At 39.7% G+C, this 14,285-nt stretch overlaps 1 protein-coding gene across 2 annotated transcripts in view; it reads right to left on the bottom strand.

Moving 5' to 3' along the window:
• The window catches only part of LOC127647152 (histone deacetylase 5-like), a 115,771-nt gene extending 108,545 nt beyond the window's left edge, over positions 1-7,226 (bottom strand). For both annotated transcript variants that reach the window (XM_052131234.1, XM_052131235.1), the window contains exon 1: positions 7,025-7,226. The gene's annotated coding sequence lies outside the window, so the exon portion shown is untranslated. The remainder of the gene's footprint in view (positions 1-7,024) is intronic.
• Between the last annotated feature and the right edge of the window lie 7,059 nt (positions 7,227-14,285).

Here is a 14,285-nt window from a genome sequence, read left to right as displayed (position 1 = left end):
ATGCATCACGCAGAAGATGCAGTGGAATTTTCTGATTTATGAAACTGTTCACCACTGAATCTGGCTTTATGACCCTCCTAACAGTAATCCCTATCAAACACAGAAATGCTTAAAGTGATAATTCACCAAGAAATCATTAAGATGTCATAATTTGCTCACCCTTATTTTGTTCCATACTCATAAGACCCACGAATGAAACTAAGCTATGGGTTTGAAACAACATGATGTTGAGTAAATGCTGATTGAATGTGTATTTTGAGTGCTCAATCCCTTTAAGAACTCCTGATGGGGAGTTGAAGGACACCTCAACTGAGCAGCCAGGATCATAAAAGAGGGTACAGGTCATCCGTGTAGTGCAACCAAGGCAACATCTGTTTTCAACACATCAAAATACCTGCAGATTTCCACACGCCAACATTCCACACTCACCTTCTGGCCCAGAGTATTGTTAAGCAGCTGAAGAAGCCTGGCGTGGCTCTAGGTGGTGCACATGTTTAGATCTTCTCTCCGTCATTCTACACCCTGAGACAATTCATTATGAGGACTTCATATAGAGCACAAAAACAGACCTGCATTCAGCATTCCATTCTGACAAACGTTGTCGTAAAGACAAGGGTGTGAACGTGGACACACGTAGGTGAGAAACAAGTTAATGTGCAAGAATTGGGCTTGTTTGGGCTCCTGTTTTTAGCGCTTTTAGAGCAGTTCACACAGGTTTGTGTGTTAAGGGTTGAGGGCTATTGTGTGTCTATAGCAAACAACTGAACAACTGAACTGTCTTGCCTGCCAAAACTTCATGTTAAAGTCATTTAAAACCATATATAAGATTGAAATAGTGACAAAATGTAAGTTTTTCGTATTGCAAATTGCTAGTTGTTAGTTAGACAAAAATTTGGCAGTTCTCTCAACAAACGTTGTCCTAAAGACAAGGGTGTGAACGTGGACATGTAGGTGAGAAACAAGTCAACAAAAGAAGTCTGACAAGTTTGTATATGTACAAATGAACACAAAAACACACTCTACAGTAAAGTGTATCGTTGTCCAAACTCCAAAGAATAAAAAAAACTTCAAAGTACAAGTACACTACAAAGTATGAGTCACATTTTTATTTATTTTTTGTAAAAAGAGATATTGCTGAGTATCTGCACTTTTACTACAAGCATGTGCAAGACTTCTTTAAAAGAGTGGCTCAAAGTCCAATCACCTGTCAGACCAGATTGAGCCAATAAAAACAAACCAAGAACAGCGAGTTCAAAAATAGAAAGAAAGAAAAAACTATAACCTCAATGCATACTATAAAGTTACAGCAAAATTAAATTAAATATTGGCACCATTTTACAGTTTTCAGACTTCTGCATTGAAAACGTTGTATTTCAGGGCATTTTAAATTAATCTTCTGTCAGCTACTGCATCCAGTATTTAACAGTTGCCAATTTAACAGGCTAGTAGGTGCATGGATAAATCTAATGCTCGGAAATGTGAATTTCCTTGCCACATATAGAAATACTATTCACAGCTGTATAAGCAAAGCAAAGTTGATGTATTTAAGAGAATATAAGGAAATCCGTTCCTTTCACAATATCTCTCTTGTTCTTAGTTTCTTCTCCACTTGCACAACTGGTTCACAGTAATTAAAAAGCAGAACAAATTTAACGATGTCACCATTTACTCACCCTCATGTTGTTCTACATTCCTATGACTTTCTTTGTACTGCGGAACACAAAAGGAGATGTCAGGCAGATTGTTAGGGACTACCAGCCCCACTCACCATTCCCTTACATTGCATTTATTTTGAAAGTGAATGGTGACAGAGTCATTCTAGCAAAGAATTCCATTTGCGTTCCACAGAAGACAGTCATACAGGTTTGGAACAACATGATGGTGATTTAATGATGACAACATTTTCATTGTTGGGTAAAATATCCCTTTAAATTCATTAAGCTTACATCAGGTAAAACAAGGGGGCACAGTCCCAAGGTCCTGGCACAAAAACTTCTCACAATCTGCACAGTAAGACGTAAGTGTATCAGACACCAGACTGATTCCTTTACCAATGCTAAAATGTGATTATTAAAGAACACTTGTTTATTTTTTCTTCAACAAAAGATGGTAGTCATTTTTATTTATATCGCGTTTTTCACAACACAGACTGATTCAATGCAGTTTTACATAAAATTATCTTTTAACAGAATATGAAGATGTAAGCGGTCATTGTGCGGTTTGATTAAAATACACACATAGTTAATTGTAATTTATGCCTTAAATATAAACTGGCAGCCAAAAGTTTTGAATAATGTACAGATTTTGCTGTTTCAGAAGGAAATTGGTACTTTAATTCACCAAAGTGGCATTTAGCTAATCACAAAGTATAGTCAGGACATTACTGATATAAAATCAGCACCATCGCTATTTGAAAAAAGTAATTTTTTATCAAATCTAGACAAGCCCCATTTCCAGCAGTCATCACTCCAACACCTTATCCTGGAGTAATCATGCTAAATTGCTAATTTGGTACTAGAGAATCACTTGCCATTATATCAAACACAGTTGAAAGCTATTTGGTTTGTTAAATAAAGCTGAACATTGTCTTTGTGTTTTCAGATTTCATACAAAAGGTGTTCACTACAGTCTTCAAAGTCAAAGGGCAACTGGCTCTAACAAGGACAGAAAGAGATGTGGAAGGCTAGATGTACAACTAAGCAAGAGGATAACTACATCAGAGTCTCTAGTTGAGAAATAGACACCTCACATGTCCTCAGCTGACAGCTTCATTGAATTATACCCGCTCAACCCCAGTTTCATGTACAACAGTAAAGAGAAGACTCAGGGGTGTGCACCTTATGGGAAGAACTGCAAAGAAAAAGCCACTTTTGAAACAGAAAAACAAAAAGAAAAGGTCAGAGTGAGCAAACACAGACACTGGACAACAGATAATTGGAAAAGAGTGTTTTGTGGGATCAGTTAGACTGTAAGGTGCATGAGAAGTGCCCGACAAGAAAGCCACATCTATGGGAAGTGCTACAGGAAGTGTGGGGTGAAATGTCACCTGAGTATCTGGACAAACTGACAGCTAGAATGCCAAGGATCTGTAAAGCTGTCATTGCTGCATGTGGAGGATTTTTTGATGAGAACACTTTGAAGTAGTTTAAGAAGTTCATAAAAAAATATTCAAATTGTAATAGTGACTTTTCACATTATTAATGTCCTGACTATACATTGCGATCAGTTGAATGTCACTTTGTTGAATAAAAGCACCAATTTCTTTCCATAAAAGCAAAACATGTACTTTATTCCAAACTTTTGGCCACCAGTGTATATCTATCTAATATATATATATATATATATATATATATATATATATATATATATATATACACACAAACACAGTTGAAGTCAGAAGTTTATATACACCTTAGCCAAATACATTTAAACTCAGTTTTTCACAATTTCTGACATTTAATCATAAAAACATTCCCTCTAAGTCAGGTCAGTTAGGATCACTACTTTATTTTAAGAATGTGAAATGTCGGGTGGGGCCTGGGAAGCTCAGCGAGTATTGACGCTGACTACCACCCCTGGAGTCATGAGTTTGAATCCAGGGTGTGCTGACTGACTCCAGTCAGGTCTCCTAAGCAACCAAATTGGCCCGATTGCTAGGGAAGGTAGAGTCACATGGGGTAACCTCCTTGTGATCACGATTAGTGGTTCTCACTCTCAATGGGGCACATGGTAAATTGTGTGTGGATCGCAGAGTAGCATGAGCCTCCACATGCGGACACTCTGTGGTGTCATGCACAACGAGCCACATGATAAGATGTGTGGATTGACACTCTCAGAAGCGGAGGCAACTGCAACTTGTCCTCCACCACCCAGATTGAGGTGAGAAACCATGCCACCACAAGGACTAACTAAGTAGTGGGAATTGGGCATTCCAAATTCCAGACAGAACTGGTGTAAATGAGTCAGGTTTGTAGGCATTCTCGCTCGCATACGATTTTTCAGTTCTGCCAACAAATTTGGATTTAGGTGTTGGCTACTCCAATACCTTGACTTTGTCAACCTTAAGCCATTTTGCCACAACTTTGGAGGTATGCTTTGGGTCATCGTCCATTTGTAAGACCCATTTGTGACTGAGCTTTAACTTCCTGGCTGATATCTTGAGATGCTGCATCAATATATCCACATAATTTTCCTTCCTCATGATGCCATCTATTTTGTGAAGTGCACCAGTCCCTCCTGCAGCAAAGCACCCCCACAACATGATGCTGCCACCCCCATACTTCACGGTTGAGATGGTGTTCTTCAGCTTGTAAGTCTCACCCTTTTTCCTCCAAACATAACGGTGGTCATTATGGCCAAACTGTTACATTTTTCTTTCATCAGAGCAGATGACATTTCTCCAGAAAGTAAGATCTTTCTCCCCATGTGCACTTGCAAACTGTAATCTGTCTTTTTTATGCTGGTTTTGGAGCAGTGGCTTCTTCCTTTCTGAGCAGCCTTTCAGGTTATGTCAATAGATTTATTGTGGATATACATACATATCTACCTGTTTCCTTCAGTATCTTCTCAAGGTCCCATGGTGTATATACTTGCTTATTATTGTTTGTACAGATGAACGTTGTACCTTCAGCCATTTGGAAATTGCTCCCTAAGATGAAACAGACTTGTGGAGGAACCACAATTTTTTTCTGAGGTCTTGGCTGAAGGTAGGCCTAAAAATACATTCCCAGGTACACCTCCAATTGACATAATTTTTAATTTATTTTTTTACTTTTGACCCCTAGTGAGCAAGCCAAAGGCGACTATGGCAAGGAACAAAATATGGTGATGCTCCACACTATTAACAAGCAGTGAAGAGGAGACTGTTTCCTGGAAATAACTAATGGCACCAACTCACTTGCAAACTAAGACAGATTGTACAGAGGAGAGGCGTGTGTCCTTGGCCACTGACACATCCACCACATTCAACCAGCCTCACATTCTAAAGAGCAAATACAGCTTTTTTAAGCTTCTTTAATGGTTGCTTTAACCACCCATTACTGTATGCCAATACTCTTCTAAATGCATGTCAAAAAGTCACACCACTTGAGATCTCCAGTATTCTTCCTCTAGTGCCAAAAAAGATTATTGTTGCCATTATGCCAACTAGAGGAATAGTTAACCAAAAAAAGTACAACTTTTTCATTAATTTACTCACCCTAATGCCATCCCAGATGTATATGACTTCCTTTCTTCTGCAGCATACAAATGAAGATAAAAAAATAAATAAAAAAAACTCAGCTCTGTAGGTTCATACAATGCAAATTAATAGATACAGAACTTTGAAGCTCCAAAAAACACATAAAGTCAGCATAAAAGTAGTCCATATGACTCCAGTGGTTTAATCCATGTCTTCTCAAGTGATAAGTGTGGGTGAGGATCAGATCATATTTAAGTCATTTTTTACTATAAATGTCCACTTTCACCAGCTCTCCTAAACACTGTCCTCTCTTCCAAGAGTTCTTCTTTTGTTTATGGCGATTCACATTATTTGTGAATATCACCACCTACTGGGCGGGAGGAGAATTAACTGTAAAACAATTCTTAAAGATTTGATTTGTTTCTCACCTACACCTATCACACCACTTAAATAGATATTAATTTAACCACTGGAGTCATATGGATTACTTTTACACTGCCTTCATAAGCTTTTTTGAGCTTCAAAGTTTTAGTCACCATTCACTTGCATTGAATGGACCTCCAGAGCTGAGAAATTTTTCAAAAAATCTTTGCTTGTGTTCTGCCGAAGAAAGAAAGTCATATACACATGGGATGGCAAGAGGGTTCATTTTTATTTTTGGGTAAAATATTCCTTTACTGTTACCTAATTAAAACTAACCTACTATCACAAACCTACAGCAGTGTCTTCATTGTCACACCCAATTCAACCTAATAACATAATGATGGAATAATGGCTTCAGCTTTCATTCACACAGATTATTACAAATGAGCCACATCCTCTGTTTTAGCATGGAGGAAAATGTCAATTAAAAAAGTGAATGAGTGATACACAAGCCTATTCTTGGAACTGTTGAAGTCGTGACTTAGTCTTGATTAGTTAATCAGGAGACAAAAAATAAATGGCATATGTCACTGTTGAGACATCTTAATGTAACTATATGTCAGCATCACGAACAGACAGACAGACAGACAGATAGGCCTACAGTGATTACAGTTCATAGTAACTCAAATATGTTTCTGAAACATCGAGTTTATGTTGTTTTTTGTATATTATTTTTAGTTCAGTGTGTACTGGAGTTGTACTGTCATGGCTATAATCATTTAGTAAAGTGTGTTTAAACCATAACAACAATCTGCATTATATCTGCTTTATCACTAAACTTGCAGATATCTGCTACAACACGACAAACACCTCTACTGGGCATTTATAAAAATGCCGTAGGCTTGTAATAAATGACAAGTGTTACAATGCGCTCGCGCTACGTTCTGTTTATTTTTATACATTGTTACGTAATAAAAGAACATCGCGATTGTGGATCATGTGTATGACTGAATAGCTCGTCCTCTGGTTCAGATGAACAGACTCAGTGCTGTATCGGAGTTGAACCTTTATCTCTCCGTACATACTGCTCAGAAATGACACGGGCGAACATAAAAACCCATCCCGTCTGGCTATTCACACGAGCTTCGGTCGCCTGCCTTTCCTAAGAAATGGCGATAGTTTGCACTACAGCCAGGAACTCGGACTGAATCAGACAAACTTGGTGTTTGTTAAAGCCAAAGCGGCTCTCCAGGATGCGAAACTGCCAATGTGCAAAAGGTGTAAATCTGTCTAAAGCTATCTGTTTAGCTGTCTAAATGTAGGATACAATACAGCTTGTGTTATCCTGCGGGAAAGATGTCATCATGTGCTATCCTGCGGGTAAGATCGTTGCCTATCGGCGGGTGTCAAGATCATGATAAATAATATGACAGAAAATATCCCATCACAATCAGTCGATTTAAATGTTTCTTTCTACTTTACCTGATACTTGTCTTTTCGTACAGCGCGCGCCTTCACGTTCCGTTTATTTCAGAAACCGTCTTCCACTTTTTCCACTTTTGCGCATCTATTTTCCCCTCCTTTTCATGAAAAGTGCAAATTTTCCTGTTTCAACTCTCTTTCCTCCATATTTGCAGCTTCTCCACCAACAACATTAATGACGTTCTCTCGACGGTCACGTGACCACGGCTGTGGTGGGTTCTAAAAATAGCCGACGCGACTCAGCAGTGAGACACGACAGATTTCAACCCGCAGAGAGCGGCTTACGGGTCCAAATATGCCGGTGTGAAGACGGCTCTAACTTGTGCTGCTATGTTCAGAGCGTCTTGGGTTGTTAAAAAGCTTATATTTCGAGCCAGAACTGAACTGGCTTTAGGGAGTAGGGCGCCCCCTTTCAGTAGGTTGTAGAATAAAGTAATGCGTGGGGAGAATGTTGTGGGCGAGAGGATGTGTGTGTGTGTGTGTGTGTGTGTGTGTGTGAGCGTGTGTGTGTGTGTGTGTGAGCGTGTATTTATCACTTTGTGGGGACCAAATGTCCCCATAAGGATAGTAAAACCCGAAATTTTTGACCTTGTGGGGACATTTTGTCGGTCCCCATGAGGAAAACAGCTTATAAATCATACTAAATTATGTTTTTTGAAAATGTAAAAATGCAGAAAGTTTTCTGTGAGGGTTAGGTTTAGGGGTAGGGTTAGGTTTAGAGGATAGAATATAAAGTTTGTACAGTATAAAAACCATTATGTCTATGGAAAGTCCCCATAAAACATGGAAACACAACATGTGTGTGTGTGTGTGTGTGTGTGTGTGTGTGTGTGTGTGTGTGTGTGTATGTGTGTCTTTCATTTACAACGCTTTTTTCATTAAAGGTGCTGTTGCAAATCCTCGCATAAAATGGCCCTACCTGACAGATATGATTGGAATTGGTTTCCTGAGAAATCACACCTGTATCAGTGACTGCCCTAGGCTCTAAAAACATTTAAAAAAAAACATTCAAGGTAGCGGCCCGCGGCTTTTTCAGAAACCTTCAATGCCTGTCGATTCGGGTTGCTGACATCATGCGTTTTGGAAAGAAGTGGTCAGTGGTTCTCAACAAGTTCTGCTCCAGGAGCAGTAGCACACCGATTTACATGGTAACCCAACAAATATAGTTTATCACACAAAGTGAACAAAAATGTGTTTAAAGGGAAAGTTCACCCAAACATTTACATTTAAGAATTTACTCACCCTCATGCCATCCCAGTTGTGTATGAGACTTTTTCATCTACTGAACAGAAATGAAGATTTATGAAAAATATCTCAGCTCTGTAAGTCCATTCAATGCAAGTGACCACATGTGACTTTCAGATGTAAATAGTAAAAGTGGAGATTTAGAGTAAAAAAGGACTTACATTTTGATCTGTTTCTCACCCACACATATTACAGTATATTGCTTCTGAAGATATGATTACTTCTGTTTCCTTTATGTGATTTTTGGAGCTATAAAGGTCCGATCACCATTCAAGTGCATTGTATGGACCTACAAAGCTAAGATATTCTTCTAAAAATCTTTATTTGTGTTTATAGGCCTATTTATATGTTCTCCGAAATATGTACGATTAATTTGTTAGTTCCATTTTATTATTTGCATTTAGCATTCATTTCCCGTGATGTCTTTGACCCATTTTTAGGTTGCGACCCATCAGTTGAGAACAACTGTGTGGGTGGTCTGGCGGAAACATAACAACTGAAATCGTTCACAGCACCTTTAACTTATCTCAATGAGACTTGGTTGTTAAGATTTCCAAATATGGTGATTCCTCTAAAACTGAGTCCTCCTGTCTGAATGTAGCTTATGCATTATGAATAGAGAGTAGGGAATCTTCACGTGGGATGTGCATCCTGCTAGGGCTTCACATTTTGCCCTCACGCCCACCTGTATTGTGTTTATATTTCATTCATTCAAATGATACATCACTCTCAGATGAGCTTTTGCATTGGTAATGCTTTTGACATTTTGAAGAATTGTTTCAGGTGACGATGGATGGCTTTTTTTTTTTTTATTTGTGGGCGGTTCTCTTCAAGTGGTTCGGTGTTTTATTCTCCAGTGCATAATTACTCTACATATCAGATCTCTGAGTCCCATAAATGCAGCCTCTCTTGTTCTCTCAGACTACACACAAACACACACACACACACACACACACACACACACACACACACACACACACACACACACACACACACACACACACACACACACACACACACACAATCCATAGTGGATATTTACTCTTCTCACACACTCATTAGGTTGCCATGGATGCATCTGGCTGCCTGCTTGCGTGCCTCATTCTAGTCCACAGGTCACTGCAGAGCCATGCTTAAACATAAACATGCACGCTTATGCATGTCTGCATATGTTCATACATTCCGTATATGTTCATAAACACATTCATTCATCCCTATATATTCAAACTGGTCTGTCCATCAAGAGTGAAACAGTGCATCAAATTAGATTGGAAAGCCCAGGCAAAGAGGGAAACAGATCGTTCTCTCTGTATCTCTCTTCCCAGCGCACAGCAGATAGTTTGCTCTTTTACGTCAAAGGCTCATTCATGTGAAGGTTGTGTGGATTGATCAATGGGCACATGTTGACAGATAAGAAAAGCAGCTAAATATAAATCTTCCAAACCAAAACTCTCCTCCAGCTCAGAGCCACTGTTCTCCTCTTAGTACAACGGATAGAAAACAGGATGAGAGGTGGAAGAGAACGAAAAAAAAAAAAAAAAGATTCAGGAAATGTCATCAAAATCACCAACCCTCTCATTTGATCCATTCTTTGGGCAGCAACAGGTATGATACACTGCAGGTGTGTAAATAGTTGAAGCATAATGTGTCCATGAGCTTTTAATTTATCAACATCAAGAGTTTAGGTTAAAATTGACATGAATGGATAAGAGAAAGGGCATAACTCACCATCCTGTAACTGGTCACAATTTCTATTATGATTTTCAAAAATTTTAATAGCTTTTTTGCTCATTGTATATGGTCCTGTGGTGTGACAAATGCATTTTTAAATGAACAAATATTCCATGTAGTCTCTCAATTAATGTGAGATCATAAAAGCTGGATGCATCGTAATTGTTAATTAATTATATAAAAAACTTGTCTAGAATTTTTTTTGCCATGATTAACTGTGTATGCGACTGTGATGAGTGTGACTACATTTTTTTCACTTCAAAATGTGGCATATTGGTTTTTAAATTCCAGTGGTTTATAGTGAAATCATATAATAACATTGAATGTGACACCGGGGCTTTCAAATCTAGACACAGACACTTCCAAATCTAGTGTGAATTCCTATGGGATTGATTCAGAGCCTCGTAATGGGGTTAATAGAGCAGAGCAGTATATTGGGTAATGTTAATGTTACTGCCATAGAGCATGAAGCTCTTTAAATACTAACAATAGGATTCACGATAACAGCTATGACCAATAACAGCATCTTTATCCCTCCTAGGCTGTTTAATAAAGGTCAACACCTTGTTCATACCTTGACCGAAAACAGAACATGTGTTGCTTTATTTTCCTGAAGTAATAACAATAAAACTATGCATGTCTTTTGTAATTTTATGCTACTTAGATCTTATTTACCTGTACATTCTAAATTACACTAATAATTTGCATATGCAAATATATGTTCACTTCAGTAAAAACCTACACTTCTATAACTTGAATATATAAGATATACGAATGTGTCATGCATTTGAGGCTGATTGCTTACATCTGGTGGAAAAAAAAAACAATTACATGACTTGAAAATAATGTCAAAACAATAATAACCAGAGACTGTGTGGCCTGATTGCCTGTTATAACTTATTTTTTGATTTTCTAGTTTTAGATGAAGATTAGATTATCATGTGGGCCTGGGTAGCTCAGCGAGAAAAGACGCTGACTACCATTCCTGGAGTCATGAGTTTGAATCCAGGGGTGCTGAGTGAATCTAACCAGGTCTCCTAAGCAACCAAGTTGGCCTGGTTGCTAGGGAGAGTAGAGTCACATGGGGTAACCTCCTCGTAGTCGCTGTAATGTGGTTCAGTGGGTCGCATAGTGAGTTGTGCGTGGATGGTGCGGAGAATAGCGTGAAGCCTCCACACGCGCTATGTCTCTGCGGTAACGTGCTCAACAAGCTACGTGATGAGATGCGCAGACTGACGGTCTCAGATGCAGAGGCTGATACTGTATGTTTACTGTCATGTCATTCTGACCATACTGTAACTAAGAGAAGGCATAAACATTTAGTTATTTGTTTTACAATAATTTATTTGAAATATGAAAATTAAATAACTCATTAATGTAAATAAGTTTCCATTACAAAAAGATGCAGTGGGTTGTCTGGAAGGTGCAGCTCCCACACTTAAGCATATACATGCTTGTGTGGTTGTGTGTGCATGTTTTTGACTATGGGTCTATTATGATCTCACCCCCTAGTTTCTGTGTGTGTGTGTTCTGCATTGTGGCTGATTTATTGATTTTATTTGACAATTTTCCAAAAATTGCTCTGTGTTATTGTCTCACCAATTCATTTGTGTGCGTGTGTGTGTGTGTTGTGTGTACATGTTTATGCTACATTGTGGGGACCAAATGTCCCACACAAGGATAGTAAAACCTGAGATCACCTATATTGTGGGGCACAGCCAACGGTTCCCATAAGGGAAATGGCTTAGTAAACATACTAAATTATGTTTTTTTTTTTTTGAGGGTTAGGTTTAGGGGTAGGGTTAGGGGATATAAATTATCATTAAGTCTTTGGAAAGTCCCCACAATGATATCAAAACAAGTTTGTGTGTAAGTGCGTGTGTATGTGTTTCACTCTGGATATTCTATAGTACCACCTCTTCATTTGTTTATGTGTGATTATGTTTGGCATTGTGGCCAATTTATAATTTTATTCTACAAATTAAAAAAATGCTCTTTTTTTTCAGGGTCTCTCCCATTCATTTCCTGTGGTCGGTCAATTCTGATGGTGAACAGCAAAGGTTTCGCTTTTTTACGAGCAATTAGACTCACTGAATCAAGTACAGTTTCTTTTTTGTATGTGCAGCTTGCAATTCAAGGAGAAGTCACAAAGTCTTGTTCCACTCAGATCGAAGAAACAATTTTTATAAAAAAAAAAATAAAAAAACTGAAATTGGTCAAAAAGAACCAATCAGCGCAGGACATAGAATGACAGCAGTTTGAGTGGCACCTTTTGGCACTGAATGATAAAAAAATATTTTAAATTATTCTATAGACAACAATTGACTAAGAAAAATTCAATTCACTTCGATTGTCATGTTTATTCTGTTGATTCATGTTGTTCATGTCTTTTATCATGTGGTTCCCTAGTCATATGATTTAATGTTTCCGTCCATGTTCATGTGTCTTGTTTTCATTGGTTTGTTGTCTTGTTATCTTGTTATCAGTTATGTCTGTTCATTGGTTCCCTCGTCATTGTTTTACCCCTTGTCCATGTATTTAAGCCCTCATGTTTACCATTGTCTGTGGTCAGGTATTGTGTTTGGTAACACTGTTAAGTCAAGTCAAGTTTATTTCAAGTCAAGTCTAGTTCATGTTTGTTTTTCATTCACGTTTGTAAATATAATTGTCCTTGGGTTCTTCACTCCATCGTCATTGTCTTTGTCATCGGCAGCACCAGCAACATTGTTACAGAAATACCTGACCAAACAATGAACCCAGCAATCCAACTCATACGCCTACGTCAGGGGACTCGTCGCCTGAAGGATTATGAGGAATGTGGTAGCCATCAAGGATATTTTCCGGGCAGGTTTCAGTGAGCCAGTTTTCTTCCTGATGCCTGACGGTCGGAGTACCTACAGCCTGACTCTGTATATTGACCTTGCCCTTCAAAAAAGTGGTTCACCATTCACTGTGGGGGAGGCGGACAATGAGCCGGAGTCCCACGTCATGGCTGCCGAGCCAGAGTTCCTCGTAATGGTCGCTGAGCTAGCGCCATCTTTTGCTCCGGATCCTGAGTCTGCTCCATGCCATGTCACAGCAATGCCTCAGCCTGCTCCATGCCATGTCACAGCCACGCCTGTGCTTGCTCCACGCCATGTCATAGTCACATCTGAGTTATTGGACCTGGAGATGGTTCCCACCCTTGTACCCACCCTATGGAAGCTTCTTCATGATCAGGCAAGGGGAACTTTCAACCCTCTGACCCCGCCCGGACCCTCAGAGCCCTGGACTCCGCCTTGGTCTGTCGATCCCTCAGCAACGCCTCGGCTCTGTGTTCCCTCGGCTCCACTGCAGTCCTTCAGCCTGTTGGCTTTACCGGGGTCTCTCCAGCTCCTCCTTAGTCTGTCGGTCACCTGGCTCCAACTTGGCTGTCCGATCCTCTGGCTGCGCCTTGTCTCTCCAATCCATCAGCACCACCTGGGACCTCCATCCCTACGGCTCCGATCCCCCAGCTCCACCTTGCTCCTCTGAGCCTCCAGTGCCGCCTTGGTCCTCCCTGCCTCTGGCTCCACCCTGGCCCTTCGAGTCTTCGGCTTCTCTCTGGGTACCAAGTTCCCTGTTGTCGCCCTTCAAGTCTCTCATGGCTCTGCCTTCCATGGCTCTGCCGCTCAAAACTCTCACAGCCCCACCTTCTACGGCTCTGCCCCTCGAGCCTCTCAGGGCCCCACCTTCCATTGACTTTGCCCTGGTCCCATGCCCCACGCCCTGTCTCACCAGGCCACGCCATGCCATGCCATTCCAAGCCACGCCTAAAGACCCCCCCCATCCCCACAGCTCCCTACAGAACTTTGGAATTATGTTATGTTTAATGTGTTTGTCCACATTTTGGGGCATCGGGAGCTGCCCGTAGTGGGGGAATATGTTATGTTTATTCTGTTGATTCATGTTTATTTGAAATTCAAGTTCCTGTTTCATGTCATGTGGTTCCCTAGTCATGTGATTTTATGTTTCCCTTCATGCTCATGTGTCTTGTTTTCATTGGTTTGTTGTCTTGTCATCTTGTTATCAGTTATGTCTGTTCATTGGTTCCCTCGTCATTGTTTTACCCCTTGTCCATGTATTCATGCCCTCATGTTTACCATTATTCTTGGTCAGGTATTGTTTTTGGTAACGCTGCTATGTCAAGTCAAGTTCATATTTATGTTTCATTTACGTTTATAGTTTATAGAAGGGCACTTTTGTTAATAAAATTGCACTTGGGTTCTTCACTCCATCGGTATCGTCTTTGTCTTTGTCAGCGTCA

The sequence above is a fragment of the Xyrauchen texanus genome, chromosome 8 (genome assembly GCF_025860055.1).
Source record: "Xyrauchen texanus isolate HMW12.3.18 chromosome 8, RBS_HiC_50CHRs, whole genome shotgun sequence".
NCBI lineage: Eukaryota > Metazoa > Chordata > Actinopteri > Cypriniformes > Catostomidae > Xyrauchen > Xyrauchen texanus.
Note: the sequence above shows the minus strand (reverse complement) of the source record. Positions and strands in the feature narration are given on the sequence as shown.